Genomic DNA, 22,423 nt, shown 5'->3' with positions numbered 1-22,423 from the left:
AAAGTACATTCTACATACCTCCTGGCTCTACTCAGTCTATAATTGAATATGCGCCGTTTATCATCCAATTCTCTCCGTGGGTATAGGCGCAAAAGATTAGGCAGAAGAGGAAATGCTTCATCAGCAACAAAGACATAAGGGGTTGGAACTTCTGATCCTGGTAATGGTTTTGGGGATGATAATGTTTCAGAGTCATTTATAATTTGTTTGCCTATTTCTGAATTCTGTAGAATCCTGCAATCTCCTGTACTCCCATAGGCTCCCACATCAATAGCTATAAAATTATATTTTACATCAGCCACTGCCATTAATACAACAGAAAAATATTTTTTATAATTAAAAAAATGTGATCCTGATCTAGGCGGTTGCAGTATTCTAATATGTTTCCCGTCTACGACCCCTATAGAGTTTGGGAAATTAGCCACATGTTCAAAATCACGGGCGACATTCAGCCAAATATCTTCATTAGGAGTTGGCATTACTATAGGCTGCAGAATATTCCAAAGAACCCCACGTTTCATGTATAATTTCTGAAATGGTTGTTTTTCCAAGACGAAATTGGAAATGAAGTGATGAATAACTTTCACCAGTTGCAAGGAATCTGTAAAATTAATAAATATCTTAATTAATCAATTATTTTACATTTAAAAAATATGTAACTTAATTAATTCAAATAATATTAACACATAAAAACATTATATCGTAAAGTTACAAGAAGTCTCTCCTCTGCTGATATAGCTTGACGCATGTACGTGTCGGCATGTGTTATTTCTCCACTTATTAAGGTTAATAATTCATCAAAGCCATTTTTTGGGAATATTGTTTGATTTTTTGAAAAATTAAATATAAAGCAAAATAACATTTATATATTTTATAAATAATTTATATATATTTATATGCAAATCTCGAAGATGTTAAAATTAATTTATTTATTTTATTTTTAATATTTTAATAAAAATTAAAAAAAAAAATATTAAGGAATAAACTTACTTCCGTAAATCTGTATATAAGTTGGCAAAGTGGCCTTTTTGGTTACGCTCCTGTAAAAGAGGATGAATCCACAATCCTGTTGCTTGTTGTTGTTGCTTAGAAAAAATAAAAAAATTATAAGTTTAAATATATTTGAAAAATTAATAATATGTTGTAATAATTGTTAAAAAAATTATACATGAAAAATTAAATACCTGTTGCCTTCTACGTCAATTTAATAGCATCAAAATTAAAAGCAAACGATGCCTCTGCGATCTTCTCAATCTTAACGTCCCCCTGTTATTTGGCATTGTAGATGAAAATGACACAAATACACAGATTTTAGTGAATACAAGCAAGATGGAAATGATATCAGTAGATGTCTATTTGTAGGTTTTTTTTCCAAAATTACTAGAACAACAATAAACTTTAATACAGCATGTTTCTTAGGAACAAACGCATCCTTTTATAAGCATCCAAAACGCAAGTTAGATTATTTTGAAATATACAGAAAAAGCATCTGAAAAGCGATAAAAACGCAACGCAAAAGGATGCGTTTCAGATGCAGGTTTGAGTAAAAGTCCAAATTGACAAAAGTCAATTTAGGCACAAATATGCATTTTGACATGCTTCTAGGACGATGCAAAGTGTGGACACAGCCTTAGCCAAGAGACTCTAATTCTAGCATAATGGTGTTAAACTGTATGTCTATAAATGTAAAAGGTCTAAATTCGCCAGCTAAGAGGTCTATGCTCTGGCGGGAAGTGTCAAGATCAAAATGTGATGTGATTTGCGGACAGGAATCACACCTTCTCCAAAATGACACTTATCGGCTGAATAATCCTAAATTCCCATTTATTATGAATTCATGTGGTCAAAAAAAAGGCAGGTGTATTTATTTGTGTAAAAAATACTGTTTCTTTCACTATGCTAGCCCAGCACTCAGACCCTGATGGCAGATATGCTATTCTAAATGTCTCCATAAATGGGTCCAGGTATACTATTGCATCTGTATATGCCCCCAATACAGGCCAGATCTGTTTCTTGCCAAAAGTCCTGATTAAACTCTCAGCAGTCACGGGAGGTAAGCAAATAATTTGCGGAGACTACAATATGTTAATGTCAAGCTCCTTGGACAGTTCGAATGCTGCTGTACAGAGGAAGGAGATGAGAGTAGTGGTCTCAGAATGGCACCTTCATGATATATGGAGATACCATCATGCAAATGAAAGAGACTACATATACTTCTCACCTCGGTTCCTCTCTTACAACCGATTGGACTATTTTATGGTAGATAGTACACTTATTACTGACTGTTCGGATTCTAAAATAGGAATAATATCATGGCCGGATCATGCCCCCATTTATTTGACTATTCGAGAGCAAGATCACTCACCTATATTTGACCGGTGGCGAATGAATGATTCCCTTCTAGCTTCCAAACAAGTAGCCGAGGAACTAAAATCTGACCTCAACGAATTTTTCAAATTTAATGATAATAACGAAGTAAAAGAGGAGTCATTGTGGTCCTCTCACAAAGCTTATATTAGGGGGTCATTCATAAAACTCGCCACTAGGGAGAAAAAAATACATCAGGCAGCTTCCAAAGCTATCCTAAACCAAATCAATTCCCTTGACTCTCTTAATAAATCCTCGCAAGTCCCTCTGTTTCGAACGATCTAAGGAAACTAAGATTACAGCTGCGCCAATTGCTCTTGGTGGACTATGAGAAAAATTTGAGAGCTTTTAAATTAAAATATTATGCCATGGGTGACAGGGCAGGAGCCTTATTAGCCAGGAGAGTCACAAAAAAGAGAAGTACAAAACAAAATAGAGTTCCTTATATCAGGACCTCATTTAAAAATTTGCAACCCAACAGAAATCGCCAATGCATTTGCTAACTTTTACCAATCACTATACAACCTTAAAGATGACCCCACCGCCCCAAAGCCCTCCCAAGACACAATTAGTTCCTTTTTAAATAGAATTAACCTCCCCCGGTTATCCACAGATCAGCTAAAATTGCTCAATTTGCCCTTCTCTATACAAGAAGTCCGTCAGTCAATTAATTCGGCAAAAAAACCCTCAGCTCCGGGGCCAGACAAGCTCACTAATACATATTATAAACATTTCACTAACATTTTGTCCCCATTTATTCAGAGAATCTTTTCCTCTTGGCAAGAATCAGCAGCTATCTCGCCAAGTAATCTGGAGGCCATAATAACTACTTTACCTAAACCAGGAAAAACCCCAGTAACCTCCGGAAACTTTAGGCCCATATCCCTTTTGAATTGCGATTTAAAATTGTATGCAAAAATTATTTCGTCCGGGATTCATGAAATTCTCCCGAAACTAATTGCTCCAGATCAGGTGGGGTTTGTGGCGGGCAGACAGGCGAAGGATGGAACAAGAAGGATGCTGGACCTGATCGCGCTAGTTGAGAAAAGGAAAACCCCCAGTGTGCTCCTGTCCTTAGACGCAGAAAAGGCGTTCGACAGGGTACACTGGGGTTACCTGAAATCGGTACTAGATAAGTTTGGATTTGAAGGCCCTATTTTATCTGCTATAATGGCTCTTTATTCTAGTCCCAATGCTAAGGTATTGGCGTCCGGGTTTATGTCTCAGCTTTAAAATCACTAATGGGAGACATCAAGGATGCCCCCTCTCCCCTATCATTTATGCACTCGCCATTGAACCATTGGCCCAGGCCATCCATGAGTGTCTGCAGATTTCGCGGGAGTGAAAGCGGGCAAGATGGATCATGTGATCAGCTTATATGCAGAGGATGTCATCCTATCATGTACCAATGTGTAATCAAATACATACGGTACATCATAAAGATTAATAAAGTATGGAAACTCCCAACAATATAGAACCTCAGAAAAGCGGAGTCATAATCCAAAATTGTATTAAAAAGGTATAATTTTATTCAGTACAAAATTCATAAAAATCACACAGTAAAAAGGGGAAAACAAGGTGCAAGGGACAGCAAAAATATCGCAAGTAGTCAATGGTGAGTATCAAGAGTTCCAAATGGCATATAGTGCACAAGAATACATCCCTCACTAATTATAGATGGTATTTGTATAATAGTGCTAGTTTCTGGGTCAGCCTGGTCATTATACACACTGCAGTAGCACCAATAAGTATGGGAAACCACCTCCCACCCTATAGTGTGAACTGATGTGAATAACACAATGTATATGTACAGTGCGGTGGTAGAGACAGGAATCCCATAAGCAGCATATAAAAGTGCTGCCAGTGTGCAGCAAAATGCAGGCACCCCAGAATTAGCACATATAAAGGGGTAAATTAGATCAGTTATCCATCAAAGCTGCACCACAGCCATTAATGTATAGAATTGTATAAAGTTACAATTTAATTATAGATGGTATTTGTATAATGGTGCTAATTTCTGGATCAGCCTGGTCATTATACACACTGCAGTAGCACCAATAAAGTATGGGGAACCACCTCCCACCCTATAGTGTATGGTGGAAATAACATAATGTGTATGTACAATACGGTGGTAGAGACAGGAATCCCATAAACTGCATGTAAAAGTGCTGCCAGTGTGCAGCAAAATGCAGGCACCCCAGACTTAGCACATGTAAAGGGGTAAATTTGATCAGTTATCCATCAAAATTGCACTGCAGCCACTGCAGCCACTAATGTATGGAATTGTATAAAGTTACAAATGCTCACCCATGGTGTAAGGATTGCGATAGTGTTGTCCAGGGGGCCCCTATGCTGCGTTTCGCGTAGGGCTTCCTCGGGGGGCCAGGCTGATCCAGAAATTAGCACCATTATACAAATACCATCTATAATTAAATTGTAACTTTATACAATTCTATACATTAATGGCTGTGGTGCAGCTTTGATGGATAACTGATCTAATTTACCCCTTTATATGTGCTAATTCTAGGGTGCCTGCATTTTGCTGAACACTGGCAGCACTTTTATATGCTGCTTATGGGATTCCTGTCTCTACCACCGCACTGTACATATACATTGTGTTATTCACATCAGTTCACACTATAGGGTGGGAGGTGGTTCCCCATACTTATTGGTGCTACTGCAGTGTGTATAATGACCAGGCTGACCCAGAAACTAGCACTATTATACAAATACCATCTATGATTAGTGAGGGATGTATTCTTGTGCACTATATGCCATATGCCATTTGGAACTCTTGATACTCACCATTGACTACTTGCGATATTTTTGCTGTCCCTTGCACCTTGTTTTCCCCTTTTTACTGTGTGATTTTTATGAATTTTGTACTGAATAAAATTATACCTTTTTACTACAATTTTGGATTATGACTCATGTACCAATGTGGTGGTGTCCCTGAAGCATATAATGGAGATTTTGACCTCTTTTTCACAAATCTCGTACTACAAACTAAACATTAATAAATCCCTCATTTTTCCACTTTTCCTGCCTCCCGCTACCAAAACCGCCTTATCTCAGTTATACCCCTTTAAATGGGAAGAGGATGGCATCCCCTACCTGGGTATTGTACTGGCCCCACTGAAGACCATAATTCAAAAAAATATGATAGCTCTACATAATTCACTGGAAAATGAACTTGCCCACCTCCCTCTGCTTCCTCTGTCCTGGATGGCAAGAATGCAGACTTTCAAAATGATATGTCTCCCAAAAATCATCTACCTCCTGAGATGCCTCCCCTTGGCAATCCCACACCGCTATCTATCTAAAATCCATTCACTAATGGGAAAATTCATTTGGGCTGGGAAAAAAACAAGGATAGCCCTGCGCTGTATGCATGCCCCGTTGAATGGTGGAGGCATGGGTATCCCAAATATTCTAACCTATCATAGAGCTGCCATTTTGGAGGCGGCTCATGACTGGTGGAAAAACAAACTAGACCAGAGATTGTTGCAGATCGAACATTCCTCAATCAATTGTCACACCCCTAAACAGTTAATTGAATCATTAATTCTAGCCGCCTCTTTCCATGGCGATCTTCTTCCCACAACAGCAACACTGAAGAAAAATTGGAGCGAGTGGAGTGGAACAATGTCTCAAGCTTTAAGACCTAATATCCCCTTGAGAGTGCTTGAATCCTTTATCCCAAATGTAAACCTTACCTCATGGGTAAAAAAGGAGCCTGTGGTGTTAGCAGACCTATATAAAGATGGAGTTTTACTTCCTTACTGAGAGATGTGTAAGAAATTCAATCTTCCTCAACACAGCTTGTTCCAATTTTTTCAGTTACGCCACTTTCTCACTTTCTCATAAACGTTCCCATCTTTTTCTCTAGCAGCTGACCCCATCTCAATTAAAAACTTCTTTCAAAATAGTAAAATTAAGGGCCTCTTATACGTCTATAAATTACTAAATGGCCCGCTAGATGATAAACAACTCCCCTACATGCTTAAATGGGAGAAGGATCTTTCCTCCCCACTCCCAACCCAGGCCTGGCACTCTGCCTCAAAGTTGATCCAAAGATTTTCCTCATGCCTTAACCATATTGAACAACTAAAAAAATCCACCTGAGATGGTATAATTTCCCCACCAAATTAGCAACCTTTTCTCCAAATATGTCCCCACTGTGCTGGAGGGGCTGCAACCACAGAGGTACTTTAAGTCATATGTGGTGGTTCTGCCCAAGGATCTTTGAATTTTGGAATTTAGTTTTTGAAATGATCCGGGAGGTCACTGGTCTCCGGATCCCCCCGTCCCCAGCCCTCGCCGTACTACATATGGGTGTTGACACAATCCCTGACCCCTTTAAAACCATTATCTCGAATTTCCTTATTGCAGGTAGGCATTGTATAGCTTACAGGTGGAAGTCTCCGCTGTCTCCAACTAGGACAGAGCTAACAGACAGGCTGAATCTACAGTGGGTATATGAAACGAGTTTAGCTTCTAGTCTGAAAAAGAAAGAGGCAGTGCTGGAACAATGGGCCCCCTGGGTGACTTCTCCTTATGCCGCAGCTCTCCCGCAACCTTCAAAGTTGCCAGGCTCCTCTGAACCTTGAAGTAACTTAGAGCTGGCCCTTTGAGACAGATAACCCCAGGGAAATTGCTAGACTCACTAAGGTAATTTATCTATAAGGTTGCTCACCCCCCCACCCTTCCCCCCTATGTTTTTCCTTAGTTTTTCACAGTTTGTAGGGGTATTTAATGTCCCCCAATGATATGTTGATATACCCTATATGTACTCTGTTTTTGTATTGTTACCTGTATGTGGTTTGACATTGTCAAATTTCTTTGTTATATGCTGGAAATTTAATAAAACCTTTATGATTAAAAAAAAACTAGAGAAAAAACAAAGAGAAAAATTGTATGAAAAATACCCTGACTATAAATAAATAAATTGCAAGTGCTTAATAACAGGGTACTTAGTATATATATTTTTGCAATAAGGTAAGAAGCCATCCCACCTCGTCATGGTGTACCCATCTGGGACAGTCCCTAACCAACTAAAGTTAAAAACATTTTCTATACCTGACTAGTGTCATATCAAAACTCCAATGTGAATGGTAACAAGTGGTCAGCTGGGTCCCAGATAGAGATGAGCGAACCGGTCCCAGTTCGGCTCGAGGTCGGCTCGCCGAACGGGGGTCCCGTTCGAGTTCGGTTCGTCGAACGTTCGACGAACCAAACTCGAATGTATAGGCTAGAATGGGAGGCAATCACAAACACATAAAAATGCATTATAAATGTACACAAACAGTTAATAAACATTGCCATAACACTTACCGGTCCTCGCGATCCCTTCTGCACTCTGTCTCCTGCCGCTATTCCATCCGATGATCGCTGAATCCTCCCGGTGACCTGCACTGCCAGCAGAGATGCAGGACCTATTGTGACGTCAAAATAGCCATGTGACCAGTCACGTGGCTATTATCTCATTGGCTACAGACTGGTCACATGACTATGACACGTCATGTAGGACCTGCGAGTGCATCTCTCCGGTACACGGTGCACATATGTGTATCGCCGTGTACCGGCGACATGCTCTAGCACACGGTCGACTCCCCGTTCCGTTAGGGATAGGCTGACACAGCCGGTCATTAACGGAGATCACCGTTGCCATAGCAACGCAGTTAGCGGTGACGTCACCGCTAACCGCGGCTCCGAGAGCACCGTTGCTATGGTAACGCGTCTGTCAGCGTTACCGCTGTTACCGCTGACAGCCAGCAGTGATCACTCAGGGAGTGAAGGCTGCACGCTGCTTCCCGATTGTAGTGAGGATTGTACTGAGGATGAGGTTCCCCAGCCCATGATGGGCTGATGAACCTCATCCTCACTACAATCGTCACTACTACTACACTAGTGAGGATTGTAGTGAGGATGAGATGCCTCAGCCCATGATGGGCTGGGGAACCTCATCCTCACTACAATCGTCACTACTACTACACTAGAAAGAAAGAAGACAGAAGAGCAGGATCGTGGAGGGCTGAAAGGGGGTAATAAAGATGGAGTCTCTAATGTGTCTGTGTATTTATTTCTATTAAAGTATTTTTTCTCTGTGTGGTGTTTTTTTAACCCCTTATTGGAGATTCTTAATGGCCGGGTCAAACGTGCCTGACATTAAGAATCTCTGGCTTAATACTGGCTAGTAAAACAAAGCCAGTATTAACTCATGATTACCCAACAAGCCACCCGGCTCCAGGGCTGTTGGAAGAGTTGGATACAGCGCCAGATGATGGCGCTTCTATGAGAGCGCCATTTTCTGGGACGGCTGCGGACTGAAATCCGCAGCAGAGGCGCCCAGAAACCTCGGGCTAACCTGTGCTGCGGATTCCAATCCCCAGCTGCCTAGTTGTACCCGGCTGGACACAAAAATGGGGCGAAGCCCACGTCATTTGTTTTTTAATTATTTCATGAAATAAGTGAAATAATTAAAAAAAACGGGCTTCCTATATTTTTGGTTCCCAACCGGGTACAAATAGGCAACTGGGGGTTGGAGGCAGCCCGTGGCTGCCTGCTGTACCTGGCTAGCATACAAAAATATGGCGAAGCCCACGTCATTTTTTTGGTGGGCAAAAAACTTCTGCATACAGTCCTGGATGGAGTATGCTGAGCCTTGTAGTTCTGCAGCTGCTGTCTGCTCTTCTCCATACAGATAGACAGCAGCTGCAGAACTACAAGGCTCAGCATACTCCATCCAGGACTGTATGCAGAAGTTTTTTGCCCCCTGAAAAAATTATGTGGGCTTCGCCATATTTTTGTATGCTAGCCAGGTACAGCAGGCAGGTACGGCTGCCCCCAACCCCCAGTTGCCTATTTGTATCCGGCTGGGAACCAAAAATAAAGGGAAGCCCTTTTTTTATTATTTCATGAATTTCATGAAATAATTAGAAAACAAATGACGTGGGCTTCGCCCCATTTTTGTGTCCAGCCAGGTACAACTAGGCAGCTGGGGATTGGAATCCGCAGCACAGGTTGGCCTGAGCTTTCTGGGCCCCACTGCTGCGAATTGCAGTCTGCAGCCGCCTCAGAAAATGGCATTTTCATAGAAGCGCCATATTCTGGCGCTGTATCCAACTCTTCCAGCACCTGCCTGCTATACCTGGCTAGCATACAAAAATATGGCGAAGCTCATGTCCTTTTTTTGTAGTTTTTTGGCAAAAAAATAAAAAATGCTTCCCTGGATTTTCCATTGCCAGTGAAGGTAACACCAAGCAGTGGGGGTTAGCAGCCAGTAGCTGCTTGGATTACCCTTAGCTAGCAATACAAAAAATGCAGTGGGAGCCCATATATATTTTTTTTAATTATTTATTTAAATAACTAAAAATAAAATGGGCTTCCCTGTATTTTGATTGCTGGACATCACAGTGCTGTAAAAATAAATCTTTAAAAAAAATGACGTAGTGCTCCGCTGTATTTTTGATTCTCAGCGCAGATAAAGCAGAAAGCTATGGGTTGCCACCCCCATCTGCCTGCCGTTACCTTGGTTGGCAATGAAAATACAGGGAAGCCCATTAATTTTTTCTATTTAAAAAATAGTTAAAAAAAAAAATGACGTTGGGTCCCCCCATTTTTGATAGCCAGCTAGGGTAAAGCAGACGGCTGTAGCCTGAAAACCACAGCTGGCAGCTTTACCGTGGTTGGGGATCCAATGTGGAGGTCCCCTCAGGCTCTTTTTTATAATTATTGTATAAATATTAATAATTACACAATAAAAGTAGGGTCCCCCCCAAATTGGATCACCAGCCAAGGTAAAGCGGACAGCTGTGGTCTGGTATTCTCAGGGTGGGAAGGTCCATAGTTATTGGGCCTTCACAGCCTAAAAATAGCAGGCCGCAGGCGCCCCAGACGTGGCGCATCCACTAGATGCGCCAATCCTGGCGCTTCACCCCAGCTCATCCCGTGCCCTGGTGCAGTGGCAAACGGGGTAATAAATCGGGTTGATAGTAGCTGTAAAGTAACCTGAGATCAAGCCCAGCAGTTTGTGATGTCATGGCGTCTATTAGATACTCAACATCATAAACTGTCAGTAGTAACAAAAAAAAAAAATCGACAAAAGAAATTTATTTGAAAAAACAGTCCCCAAAACATTTCCTCTTTCACCAATTTATTGTAAGAAAAAAAATAAAGGGGTCCCACGACGACTCTGGACCGTCTAGAATATGGGGGGGAGACACTCAGGGAACGTATCCTCCATTTTCTAGGAGTGCGGACCCTTCATGTGAGGAGTGTGGGTGCAATGAATCTGCACTCACTCTTTTCGGGTCCACAGCAGCAGAGTCCATGTCGTAATGGTTGCTACCAAAGCTGCAATGCCCTGCTCATGAGGTAAGGGCATGCCTAATCAGGACAACTACTGTAGAGGAAGCTCTGCTCACTGGTATATAGGTGCTCAGAGGTAATAATAGATAAAATTAGTGAGTAACCTCGGCACTCTAAATCTCCCAGACTAAGTCAGTAAGTCACAACGGATAGTAATGCAAAATCACTCTTTATTGGTCCGTATTAAGAAAAAAAAAATTTTCATAAGCATATATGTTTTTGTCCAAAACAAGTTACAAATGACGTTTCGGCCTGAGCCTTCGTCAGATTGGACTTATCTGCATGTAATCATGAAAAATGACAATAATCAGTATCACATAAGAGTGAGAGAACAATAACATAAACTCGAACAATGTAGAGGTACAATTGGGATGCAGCAAAAAAATTGCAACACAGCAAGAAATGAAACATGATACAAATGTCATAATACAGTACAAGAACAATATAGTAATGACAAATATGGGGTCAGAGTAGACTTAGACAGCTCTGGTACGAAAGAGATGTCAATCATAAAGTAACATGTGCAGTAGGTGTAGAGCTACAGTGTGCATGGCAGAGCTAATGGGTAGACCGACCATAGAAAAAGAATGGAGAAAAAGTGGAGAAAAAGTGGAGAAAAAGTGGAGAATAAGTGGAGAATAAGTGGAGAATAAGTGGAGAATAAGTGGAGAATAAGTGGAGAAAAAGTGGAGAAAAAGTGGAGAAAAAGTGGAGAAAAAGTGGAGAAAAAGTGGAGAATAACTGGAGAATAACTGGAGAATAACTGGAGAAAAAGTGGAGAAAAAGTGGAGAAAAAGTGGAGAAAAAATTGGAGAAAAAGTGGAGAAAAAGTGGAGAAAAAGTGGAGAATAACTGGAGAAAAAGTGGAGAAAAAGTGGAGAAAAAGAGGAGAAAAAGTGGAGAATAACTGGAGAAAAAGTGGAGAAAAAAATGGAGAAAAAGTGGAGAAAAAGTGGAGAAAAAGTGGAGAAAAAAATTCTCCACTTTTTCTCCATTTTTTTCTCCACTTTTTCTCTACTTTTTCTCCACTTTTTCTCCATTTTTTTCTCCACTTTTTCTCCACTTTTTCTCCATAAGTGGAGAAAAAGTGGAGAAAAAGTGGAGAAAAAAATGGAGAAAAAGTGGAGAAAAAGTGGAGAAAAAGTGGAGAAAAAAATGGAAAAAAAGTGGAGAAAAAGTGAAGAAAAAATGGAGAAAAAGTGGAGCAAAAGTGGAGAAAAAGTGGAGAAAAAAATGGAAAAAAAGTGGAGAAAAAGTGGAGAAAAAGTGGAGAAAAAGTGGAGAAAAAGTGGAGAAAAAGTTGGAAAAAATGGAGAAAAAAATGTAGAAAAAGTGGAGAAAAAGTGGAGAAAAAGTGGAGAAAAAGTGGAGAAAAAAATGGAAAAAAGTGGAGAAAAAGTGGAGAAAAAGTGGAGAAAAAAATGGAAAAAAAGTGGAGAAAAAGTGGAGAAAAAGTGGAGAAAAAAATGGAGAAAAAGTGGAGAAAAATTGGAGAAAAAAAATGGAGAAAAAGTGGAGAAAAAGTGGAGAAAAAGTGGAGAAAAATTGGAGAAAAAGTGGAGAAAAAAATGTAGAAAAAGTGGAGAAAAAGTGGAGAAAAAGTGGAGAAAAAGTGGAGAAAAAAATGTTTAAAAAGTAGAGAAAAAGTGGAGAAAAAAATGGAAAAAAAGTGGAGAAAAAGTGGAGAAAAAGTGGAGAAAAAGTGGAGAATAACTGGAGAAAAAGTGGAGAAAAAGTGGAGAAAAAGAGGAGAAAAAGTGGAAAAAAAGTGGAGAAAAAGTGGAGAAAAAGTGGAGAAAAAGTGGAGAAAAAGTGGAGAAAAAAATGGAAAAAAGTAGAGAAAAAGTGGAGAAAAAGTGGAGAAAAAGTGGAGAAAAAGTGGAGAAAAAAGTGGAGAAAAAAGTGGAGAAAAAGTGGAGAAAAAGTGGAGAAAAAGTGGAGAAAAAGTGGAAAAAAAGTGGAGAAAAAAATGGAGAAAAAATGGAGAAAAAGTGGAGCAAAAGTGGAGAAAAAGTGGAGAAAAAAATGGAAAAAAAGAAAAAAAGTGGAGAAAAAGTGGAGAAAAAGTGGAGAAAAAGTGGAGAAAAAAACTGGAGAAAAAGTGGAGAAAAAGTTTGAAAAAATGGAGAAAAAAATGTAGAAAAAGGGGAGAAAAAGTGGAGAAAAAAATGGAGAAAAAGTGGAGAAAAAGTGGAGAAAAAGTGGAGAAAAAGTGGAGAATAACTGGAGAAAAAGTGAAGAAAAAAATGGAGAAAAAGTGGAGAAAAAGTGGAGAAAAAGTGGAGAAAAAAATTCTCCACTTTTTCTCCATTTTTTTCTCCACTTTTTCTCTACTTTTTCTCAACTTTTTCTCAACTTTTTTCTCCACTTTTTCTCCACTTTTTCTCCACTTTTTCTCCACTTTTTCTCCATAAGTGGAGAAAAAGTGGAGAAAAAGTGGAGAAAAAAAATGGAGAAAAAGTGGAGAAAAAGTGGAGAAAAAGTGGAGAAAAAAATCGAGAAAAAGTGGAGAAAAAGTGGAGAAAAAGTGGAGAAAAAGTGGAGAAAAAAATGTAGAAAAAGTGGAGAAAAAGTGGAGAAAAAGTGGAGAAAAAGTGGAGAAAAAGTTGGAAAAAATGGAGAAAAAAATGTAGAAAAAGTGGAGAAAAAGTGGAGAAAAAGTGGAGAAAAAAATGGAAAAAAAGTGGAGAAAAAGTGGAGAAAAAAATGGAAAAAAAGTGGAGAAAAAGTGGAGAAAAAGTGGAGAAAAAGTGGAGAAAAAGTGGAGAAAAAAATGTAGAAAAAATGTAGAAAAAGTGGAGAAAAAAATGTAGAAAAAGTGGAGAAAAAGTGGAGAAAAAGTGGAGAAAAATTGGAGAAAAAAATGGAGAAAAAGTGGAGAAAAAGTGGAGAAAAAGTGGAGAAAAAGTGGGGAAAAATTGGAGAAAAAGTGGAGAAAAAAAATGGAGAAAAAGTGGAGAAAAAGTGGAGAAAAAGTGGAGAAAAAAAATGTAGAAAAGTAGAGAAAAAGTGGAGAAAAAAGTGGAAAAAAGTGGAGAAAAAGTGGAGAAAAAGTGGAGAAAAAAATGGAAAAAAAGTAGAGAAAAAGTGTAGAAAAAGTGGAGTTAAAGTGGAGAAAAAGTGGAGAAAAAAGTGGAGAAAAAATGGAGAAAAAGTGGAGAAAAAGTGGAGAAAAAGTGGAGAAAAAAGTGGAGTTAAAGTAGAGAAAAAGTGGAGAAAAAAGTGGAGAAAAAGTGGAGAAAAAGTGGAGAAAAAAGTGGAGAAAAAGTGGAGAAAAAGTGGAGAAAAAGTGGAGAAAAAAATGGAAAAAAGTGGAGAAAAAGTGGAGAAAAAAAATGGAAAAAAAGTGGAGAAAAAGTGGAGAAAAAGTGGAGAAAAAAATGGAGAAAAAGTGGAGAAAAAGTGGAGAAAAAAATGTAGAAGAAGTGGAGAAAAAGTGGAGAAAAATTGGAGAAAAATTGGAGAAAAAAATGGAGAAAAAGTCGAGAAAAAGTGGAGAAAAAGTGGAGAAAAATTGGAGAAAAAAATGGAGAAAAAGTGGAGAAAAAGTGGAGAAAAAGTGGAGAAAAATTGGAGAAAAAAATGTAGAAAAAGTGGAGAAAAAGTGGAGAAAAAGTGGAGAAAAAAATGTAGAAAAAGTAGAGAAAAAGTGGAGAAAAAAATGGAAAAAAAGTGGAGAAAAAGTGGAGAAAAAGTGGAGAAAAAAATGGAAAAAAGTAGAGAAAAAGTGGAGAAAAAAGTGGAGAAAAAGTGGAGAAAAAGTGGAGAAAAAGTGGAAAAAAAGTGGAGAAAAAGTGGAGAAAAAGTGGAAAAAAAGTGGAGAAAAAGTGGAGAAAAAGTGGAGAAAAAGTGGAAAAAAGTGGAGAAAAATTGGAGAAAAAGTGGAAAAAAAGTGGAGAAAAAGCGGAGAAAAAATGGAGAAAAAGTGGAGCAAAAGTGGAGAAAAAGTGGAGAAAAAAATGGAAAAAAAGAAAAAAAGTGGAGAAAAAGTGGAGAAAAAGTGGAGAAAAAAATGGAGAAAAAGTGGAGAAAAAGTGGAGAAAAAGTGGCGAAAAAGTTGGAAAAAATGGAGAAAAAAATGGAGAAAAAGTGGAGAAAAAGTGGAGAAAAAAATGGAGAAAAAGTGGAGAAAAAGTGGAGAAAAAGTGGAGAAAAAGTGGAGAATAACTGGAGAAAAAGTGGAGAAAAAAATGGAGAAAAAGTGGAGAAAAAGTGGAGAAAAAGTGGAGAAAAAAATTCTCCACTTTTTCTCCATTTTTTTCTCCACTTTTTCTCTACTTTTTCTCCACTTTTTCTCCACTTTTTCTCCACTTTTTCTCCATAAGTGGAGAAAAACTGGAGAAAAAGTGGAGGAAAAAAATGGAGAAAAAGTAAAGAAAAAATGGAGAAAAAGTGGAGAAAAAAATGGAAAAAAAGTGGAGAAAAAGTGGAGAAAAAATGGAGAAAAAGTGGAGCAAAAGTGGAGAAAAAGTGGAGAAAAAAATGGAAAAAAAGTAGAGAAAAAGTGGAGAAAAAGTGGAGAAAAAGTGGAGAAAAAAATGGAAAAAAAGTGGAGAAAAAGTGGAGAAAAAAATGTAGAAAAAGTGGAGAAAAAGTGGAGAAAAAGTGGAGAAAAAGTTGGAAAAAATGGAGAAAAAAATGTAGAAAAAGTGGAGAAAAAGTGGAGAAAAAGTGGAGAAAAAGTGGAGAAAAAAATGTAGAAAAAGTGGAGAAAAATTGGAGAAAAAAAATGGAGAAAAAGTGGAGAAAAAATGGAGAAAAAGTGGAGAAAAAGTGGAGAAAAATTGGAGAAAAAGTGGAGAAAAAAATGGAGAAAAAGTGGAGAAAAAAATGTAGAAAAAGTAGAGAAAAAGTGGAGAAAAAAATGGAAAAAAAGTGGAGAAAAAGTGGAGTTAAAGTGGAGAAAAAGTGGAGAAAAAGTGGAGAAAAAGTGGAGAAAAAGTTGGAAAAATGGAGAAAAAATTTGTAGAAAAAGTGGAGAAAAAGTGGAGAAAAAGTGGAGAAAAAGTGGAGAAAAAAATTCTCCACTTTTTCTCCATTTTTTTCTCCACTTTTTCTCTACTTTTTCTCCACTTTTTCTCCATTTTTTTCTCCACTTTTTCTCCACTTTTTCTCCACTTTTTCTCCATAAGTGGAGAAAAAGTGGAGAAAAAGTGGAGAAAAAAAATGGAGAAAAAGTGGAGAAAAAGTGGAGAAAAAAATGGAAAAAAAGTGGAGAAAAAGTGGAGAAAAAATGGAGAAAAAGTGGAGCAAAAGTGGAGAAAAAGTGGAGAAAAAAATGGAAAAAAAGTGGAGAAAAAGTGGAGAAAAAGTGGAGAAAAAAATGGAAAAAAAGTGGAGAAAAAATGGAGAAAAAAATGGAGAAAAAGTGGAGAAAAAGTGGAGAAAAAGTGGAGAAAAAGTTGGAAAAAATGGAGAAAAAAATGTAGAAAAAGTGGAGAAAAAGTGGAGAAAAAGTGGAGAAAAAAATGGAAAAAAAGTGGAGAAAAAGTGGAGAAAAAAGTGGAGAAAAAGTGGAGAAAAAGTGGAGAAAAAAATGTAGAAAAAGTGGAGAAAAAGTGGAGAAAAAGTGGAGAAAAATTGGAGAAAAATTGGAGAAAAAAAATGGAGAAAAAGTGGAGAAAAAGTGGAGAAAAAGTGGAGAAAAAGTGGAGAAAAATTGGAGAAAAAGTGGAGAAAAAAAATGGAAAAAAAGTGGAGAAAAAGTGGAGAAAAAGTGGAGAAAAAGTGGAGAAAAAAATGGAGAAAAATTGGAGAAAAAAATGGAAAAAAAGTGGAGAAAAAGTGGAGAAAAAGTGGAGAAAAAGTGGAGAAAAAAATGGAGAAAAAGTGGAGAAAAAGTGGAGAAAAAGTTGGAAAAAATGGAGAAAAAAATGTAGAAAAAGTGGAGAAAAAGTGGAGAAAAAGTGGAGAAAAAAATGGAGAAAAAGTGGAGAAAAAGTGGAGAAAAAGTGGAGAAAAAGTTGGAAAAAATGGAGAAAAAAATGTAGAAAGAGTGGAGAAAAAATGTAGAAAAAGTGGAGAAAAAATGGAGAAAAAGTGGAGCACCCTTTGGTGCCTTTCATGTGGCACTAAGGGGTGCTTAGCTTTGTATTTAGCCAAATAAATGAAAAAAAAAATGACGTAGGGTTCCCCCTAGTTTTGTAGCCAGCTAGGGTAAAGCAGACGGCTGCAGCCTGCAGACCACAGCTGGCAACCTCACCTTGGCTGGTAATCCAAAACTGAGGGCACCCCACGCTGTTATTTTAAATTAAATAAATAATTAAAAAAAAAACACGTAGGGGTCCCCCAAAACTGGATCACCAGCCAAGGTAAAGCAGACAGCTGGGGCCTGATATTCTCAGACTAGGGAGGTCCATGGTTATTGGACTCTCCCCAGCCTAAAAATAGCAGGCCGCAGCCGCCCCAGAAGTGGCGCATCCATTAGATGCGCCAATCCTGGTGCTTCGCCCCAGCTCATCCCGCGCCCTGGTGCGGTGGCAAACGGGGTAATATATGGGGTTAATACCAGATGTGTAATGTCACCTGGCATCAAGCCCTGGGGTTGGTGAGGTCAGGCGTCTATCAGATACTCGACATCACCAACCCAGTCAGTAATAAAAAAAAATAGACGACAAACACATTTTTATTTGAAAAAACACTCCCCAAAACATTCCCTCTTTAACCAATTTATTAGATTGAAAAACAAATCCAGGTCTGCTGTAATCCAAGGGGTTGCCATGACGATCCACACTGTCCCAGTCAATGAAGAGCAGGATGTTCCCCATTGGCTGGGAGAGCAGTGCAGTGACCTGAGCTAACATCAATGGGTCAGCCCAGGTCACTGCAGGGGGGTGACAAGTGCTGCTGTCAGCGAGGTACATTACCTGTGCTGATCTCCAGCACTGCCGACAGCCCCTGTCACTGAGTTCAATGACCGGCGCCTTCCCCTCAAGTATCGCGAGAGGTCCGTGACGTCACCGCTAGTCAGTCTCGGGTCGGAAGCGAGAGGTGATGTGACAAGCGGTGGCCATGGAGGAAAGTGACAGCGCTGAGGTCGGGATGGCAGGACTTCATCACCGCAGGTAAGCCGAGCGGGGGGGGAGGTTTGTGTGTGTGTGTGTGTGTGTATGTATGTGTACATGCTGCGGGCAGGAGGGGGCGGAGCGAGCTGAGCGGGGAAGTGTGGGCTTCCTGCACGTAACTAAGATAAACATCGGGTTACTAACCAAAGCGCTTTGCTTGGATACCTGATGTTTATCTTGGTTACCAGCTTGTGGCAGGCTGCCAGCGATGGCTCCTGCTCACTGTAGCTGTAAAAAGCCCTGCTTTTTGCTGCTAGAACCGTTCTCGAACGTATCTAGAACTATCGAGCTTTTGCAAAAAGCTCGAGTTCTAGTTCGATCTCGAACAGCCCCAAAAATCACTCGAGCTTAGAACTGGAGAACCTCGAACCGCGAACCGTGCTCAACTCTAGTCCCAGATTAAATACACAGCAAAGTGGGAAGCAAAATGATTGCCCAGTCTCAGTACAAGGAGGGCTGCACCCCCATCTTGCACTAAAGCAAGAAAACAGACAAAAAACACCTAAAGAAATTGTGTTTGATTATTACAGCCAAAATTTGTTTGGTCATTAACCTCTTCACGACACATGACATACTGGTTATGTCATGGATCATGTCAGGTTAATCCTTGCCAGCTGCAGCTGGCATGGATCCTCACACATGTCAGCAGATTTGAAAAGCTGACACGTGCGGCACTTTGAGTGACTTTTCATCACAACAGAAACGATTTTGCTATGACATTCTGGAAATTGTTCTTCATAAGAACTTTTTCCTTTTTGAGGACTATTTTTAGTTTCAGCAGAGGGGGACCGCTATGGAATCGAACGTAGCACCCCCTTATGCAGATATATTCATGGGTAAATTTGAGGAGGATTTTATTTATGGCAATCCATTAGTTAAAGCACATGTCATTACGTGGAAAAGGTATATCGATGACATATTTGTCATCTGGCACGGTGATCAGAATTCCCTATTGACCTTCCATGATTACCTCAATACATGTATTCCTAATCTTGGTTTTACCATACACTTTGATTCTAACAAAATTAATCCTCTGGACACCATGATTGAAAATTCATTCCGACGGGCGCTTATCGTCTGATCTACATACCAAACCAAGAGATAAGAATAGCCTTTGCATTATACCAGCTGTCATCCTTAGCATGTCAAAAAATCTCTCCTCTACTCACAACACCAACGCATAGCACGTATCGTGTCAGATCCCGTCAAACGAGTCGTTAGGCAGCAAGAGATGCAAGTGAAATTTCACAATCAGGGTTATCCCACCTCCAACACCAACATTATGGGCACCCACAGAACAAATGCCGAGCCACGAGGTCCCCAAGCAGCCTGTGTCAGTACGTTCCACCCATTCCACCCACTCCTTAAAGGGATTATTAGGAAGCATTGCTCACTTCTGGGCATTGCATACCTGTTAGGGAATTTCAATCACCCCCTCTGTTTTGCTACAAAAGACCACCTAACCTCAGAGACCGCCTTGTCCGCTCCAATGTTGACCCATCAAAAAGACCCCTTAGACAAGCTACTCTCTCTACTCCTAGAAAAGGAACCTTTAGTTGCTTGTCCTGTGTCCAGTGCTCCAACATCACATGTGGAGACTCCAATTTTCACCCACGTTCCGGTAAACGGTTTCAAATTAAGGGCTTCTTCACGTGCGACTCCACCTTTTTCGTCTACCTCATTAAATGTCCCTGTGGCCTTGGGTATGTAGGTGAAACCACACAACACATAAAGGATAGAATTAGCAAACACAAATCCACAATTCGATGTAAGCAGACTCTTCTCCCTATCCCTCACCACTTCATTTCCCACGGCCACTCTATGTCCCAACTGAAATATCAGGTCATCGATCATGTCCCTCCGATAGGAGAGGGGGTGACAGGATCAGGTCACTGAAGGAGCGTGAAGCTTTATGGATTTATACCTCACAAACTTTGGAGCCTCACGGACTAAACCGCGAGTATGAGGTGTACTGAAATATCTCTTTAACCTTTGTAATTCTCATAATTCTGTGTCTCTTACTCCTGTACCTACATATCATGAGAGTATAGCTGTTTTTTATGTGCCTCCTTTTTTATGTGTCTCCTCTTCATAATTGTCATCTTTTCATTTACTTTATATAAGTAATCTATCAGTTCATTCACCATTGCCATATATGTCATTTATGTTATATTTATCATTGCTACTAATTTTTACAATTCAGATTTGTAAAATGTAAGATGTTTTCAGATTGTCCACTATAAATTACATTAATAACTCCCTTTTGTCCTCTTTTTTATATTTAGACCACTTCCTGATCCTTTACCTGCTTTCTAATGAATCCCAGCGTCCCCACCAGCACTGTGAATCCTTCCTCTCCGTTCTTACACACTGCGCATGTGTGGTGATTCCCTCGGTCACAGACTTTCACTTCATCACTACGGCTTGTGTTCCACCTAGTTACTTCCTGCATTCCACTGACAGGATGCAGGGAGTCACGTGGAACGCCGGCCGCCTCCTTAAAAGCATGCAGCACCTCACTGCCGGTCACTTTATCTCCTGCTGTCCCCTGGCGTTTAAGGTAAGCAAACTACCCTTTTTAACTCACTCTCAGCTTTTACTTTTTTTTTTACTTTTACCAACGACTATCTCCATTATCTGATTACAGACGTGCACACCCTGTTCCCCAATGACTCTATTCATAGGTATGGTATATAACCACTGACAGCCTGTAAAAAATCAATTGGGCACTTTCTTTATGGATGACTATTTCCCCCTTTTGAATGGCTCTTTTTCTGCTTTAGGCATTTCCAATTGTCTCCTTGAAGCATACCATAGCCTGATTTGAATGTGGATCTCTGATATGCATTATATGGTTCAATCAACCTGGAGAGATTCTCACTATTACACACATACCTTTAGGATTTCCATTGGATCCCTACTGCACTAAGTATAACATGTTACGGTTATCATGATTACATGTATATACAGTGCCTACAAGTAGTATTCAACCCCCTGCAGATTTAGCAGGTTTGATAAGATGCAAATAAGTTAGAGCCTGCAAACTTCAAACAAGAGCAGGATTTATTAACAGATGCATAAATCTTACAAACCAACAAGTTATGTTGATCAGTTAAATTTTAATAAATTTTCAACATAAAAGTGTGGGTCAATTATTATTCAACCCCTAGGTTTAATATTTTGTGGAATAACCCTTGTTTGCAATTACAGCTAATAATCGTCTTTTATAAGACCTGATTAGGCCGGCACAGGTCTCTGGAGTTATCTTGGCCCACTCCTCCATGCAGATCTTCTCCAAGTTATCTAAGTTCTTTGGGTGTCTCATGTGGACTTTAATCTTGAGCTCCTTCCACAAGTTTTCAATTGGGTTAAGGTCAGGAGACTGACTAGGCCACTGCAACACCTTGATTTTTTCCCTCTTGAACCAGGCCTTGGTTTTCTTGGCTGTGTGCTTTGGGTCGTTGTCTTGTTGGAAGATGAAATGACGACCCATCTTAAGATCCTTGATGGAGGAGCGGAGGTTCTTGGCCAAAATCTCCAGGTAGGCCGTGCTATCCATCTTCCCATGGATGCGGACCAGATGGCCAGGCCCCTTGGCTGAGAAACAGCCCCACAGCATGATGCTGCCACCATCATGCTTGACTGTAGGGATGGTATTCTTGGGGTCGTATGCAGTGCCATCCAGTCTCCAAACGTCACGTGTGTGGTTGGCACCAAAGATCTCGATCTTGGTCTCATCAGACCAGAGAACCTTGAACCAGACTGTCTCAGAGTCCTCCAAGTTATCATGAGCAAACTGTAGATGAGCCTTGACATGACGCTTTGAAAGTAAAGGTACCTTACGGGCTCGTCTGGAACGGAGACCATTGCGGTGGAGTACGTTACTTATGGTATTGACTGAAACCAATGTCCCCACTGCCATGAGATCTTCCCGGAGCTCCTTCCTTGTTGTCCTTGGGTTAGCCTTGACTCTTCGGACAAGCCTGGCCTCGGCACAGGAGGAAACTTTCAAAGGCTGTCCAGGCCGTGGAAGGCTAACAGTAGTTCCATAAGCCTTCCACTTCCGGATGATGCTCCCAACAGTGGAGACAGGTAGGCCCAACTCCTTGGAAAGGGTTTTGTACCCCTTGCCAGCCTTGTGACCCTCCACGATCTTGTCTCTGATGGCCTTGGAATGCTCCTTTGTCTTTCCCATGTTGACCAAGTATGAGTGCTGTTCACAAGTTTGCGGAGGGTCTTAATTAGTCAGAAAAGGCTGGAAAAAGAGATAATTATTCATATGCATGTGAAGCTCATTGTTCTTTGTGCCTGAAATACTTCTTAATACTTTAGGGGAACCAAACAGAATTCTGGTGGTTTGAGGGGTTGAATAATAAATGACCCTCTGAATAAACTTTTCACAATTTAAAAAAAAAAAAAAAAATAAATAAAAAAAGAAATAACATTCTTTTTTGCTGCAGTGCATTTCACACTTCCAGGCTGATCTACAGTCCAAATGTCACAATGCCAAGTTAATTCCGAATGTGTAAACCTGCTAAATCTGCAGGGGGTTGAATACTACTTGTAGGCACTGTACATATTAATCTCATTATATGTCCCTCACTATTGAACTCTGAGATATT

This window comes from Anomaloglossus baeobatrachus, chromosome 3 (assembly GCF_048569485.1).
Source record: "Anomaloglossus baeobatrachus isolate aAnoBae1 chromosome 3, aAnoBae1.hap1, whole genome shotgun sequence".
NCBI classification, from domain to species: domain Eukaryota; kingdom Metazoa; phylum Chordata; class Amphibia; order Anura; family Aromobatidae; genus Anomaloglossus; species Anomaloglossus baeobatrachus.
Note: the sequence above shows the minus strand (reverse complement) of the source record.